The following is a 2,500-nucleotide window of genomic DNA, read 5'->3' as shown; positions in this document are numbered from 1 at the left end:
CCCGCCTGGGTTACAGGCCCATTCTCAGGGCGGGGTAAGAGGGAGTCCCGGAACAGGACTAAGCTTCACTTGATTCATATCTGCAGTTCATATATGATCCATTTCATATATCATTTCATCGTTGACACTACGAGTTATTGTTCAGTTGTATTTTAAGTTTTTGCTTTTTTTGCGCTGACATTGTTGATAATGGGTGCCTTTTTCCTCCTAGGTGTATAAATGAGTACAGGCGAATTCAATGCTGGGGGTAGCCCTGCGATGGAGTTTCGATGGACTAGCATCCCGAGGGAGAGTAGAAATACTCCTAGTCTCTTCATGCTACGGAAACCGGGGGTAGGCTCCGGCATGTTGGGCCACTGGCTCCTAAGTAGAGTTATCTCAGATAGTACGCGCGCTGTAATTGAATAAACGAGAATAAACTCGGTCCGGAGCTTACAGTACGGACCTCAGTTAGTAAAAGATAGGAGCGGTGGAACAACAGGAACGTTGGAAGATGAAGTGGGCGTTTACCACCATGATTGTCTTAAAACAGCTTGTTTCCGTGAGAAAAGAAATGGTATGGCTAATCTCAGCGAAATTTTTTTAAAATAAAAGGACTAACTTTCGAGGTTGTCCATTTTTGCAGGTTTTACCAAAACGAGCGGAATTTTCCCCGGCAATACCATTTGCTTGTATTTAATACTGGAACCTTTTTCTTATTTTTTTTAGATGATTACCGTTAAAATGAGATCGTTCCATTTTTCTATTTCTCTACTGCAAAACCCGTTTTTTCTGATAACTATACTCTCCACGAGAGTACACTGGGTAGCCTTTGGTACGTGGTACTCAAGAACAGAAGGCACTTAAGGGCCCACTGATGTATCTTTTGGGGTGCGTTGCTAAGGATGTAATGGTTAAGTAATTTGAGGGAACTTGGCATTATTTTGGTCAGTTTCCAACTTTTTAAAACCATTGACCCTAAATATGACGTCTTCATGCCACACCCGTGATGACGTGACCAATAACAGAAAACTCTAAATTTGTCTACGTGCTACGCAATTTGGGTATTTAATCACTGGTTGGATAATTTGTATTTGTTTTTGCATCCAGCCAAGCATGGTTTTCTTTTTATTTTGAAAAATGTTCTTTTTAAAGAGATAAATGATAGTGAAATACCCATAAGATTTTCAAAAAAGATGATTTGAAAAAATCAATCTTACCTGTATTCTGTATTTGGGGGTGAAACGTGCCATACAAAAAAAGAGCTAATTCAATTTAAAGACTGCCGGAAATTTAGCTTTTTCTCAAACTGGAAGTCAGTTCGTTTATGCATGCGCAGTTGATCTGAGAAAGAGCGCGAGGAAGGGCGAGGAAAAACCATCGATGGAAACAACAGTAAGTGCGGTAATTTTTGCTTGTGAGTGGGTTTTCGTGTCAGCTCATGATATGATGACCTCAGTCACCGGAAGTAATATTTCACTTCCTTAGCAACGCGCGAAAAATCCATCTGTGGACCCTTAATTGGGTGGTATTAAACTGCAGCGTTCCAGTCGGGGGTCATTAAGACCATTTGAGGGGTCACCCAGAAGTTGTGCCAGCGAAGGCCCTTTTGCTCACACTTTCACACGTTTAATTACTTTGTAATATCCTGTCTCATTTTGAGATCTCTTAGTTTTATAAGCTTTGGTAATAAACTCAGTTTAAAGATAACAAAACACTCTTTTGAGTTAAGAGCACTCGTTACTTTAAATAGTTTGCAATAGAACTAAATGCAAATTGCTCTGACGGACGTTTTCCTGCATGTCTTGCAGTTGCACTAAGCAAACGTTTATTGCACACACTAAGGAAGGAATGAAGAGGTTATTTCCTTTTCAGAATTTCTCTTCTTTTCAGTGTAATCTGATACCAGGTCAAAAACGTTTTTGGCTTTGCGTTTGCACCAGAAAGTACCGTAATAGCCGGGAGTCTTTCTTACAAATTCTCATCGGAAGATTAATGAAAATCGATCGTCAAAACACTAAAATTTCCGCAGTCTCTTATATGGAACGCCATAACTGTCTTATGATACTTTTGGTCATGATACTCGGTGCTTACGTCCTTATATTCGGCGCTTAAATTATATTCGGTGCATACTTCGTTATATCCAGTGCTTACTGCGTTTTATTAAATTCTCAACCTCGGATAATGCAATTCTCGTGCTCTGATTGGTTCACTCTATCTCGGTTATCAGCTCATATACCTTAGTTTGACCTTATATGATAAATGATTTATCTAACTGTTACCAAGCTAAAAGTTTTTTCGCTGGAAAGCGAAATTTCTCTCTGAATAAAGCAAAAAAAAAGTTTTTCTGGACAGCTTGGTTAAATTCCGAAATGTTTTTGTGACGAGCCTGCGTGTTACACGACTTCGCATCGGTTCTCATCAAGTTTTTTCGATTTCGCTCAGATTTGCTCTCTTTTTTCGCTCGCATTTCGTACTTTCTAAACTTTTGGAGTTTAAAGGAATTTAATAAAACAATTAT

The sequence above is a fragment of the Montipora capricornis genome, chromosome 7, assembly GCF_036669925.1.
Source record: "Montipora capricornis isolate CH-2021 chromosome 7, ASM3666992v2, whole genome shotgun sequence".
Taxonomy (NCBI): Eukaryota; Metazoa; Cnidaria; class Anthozoa; order Scleractinia; family Acroporidae; genus Montipora; species Montipora capricornis.
This window is presented reverse-complemented; position numbering follows the sequence as displayed.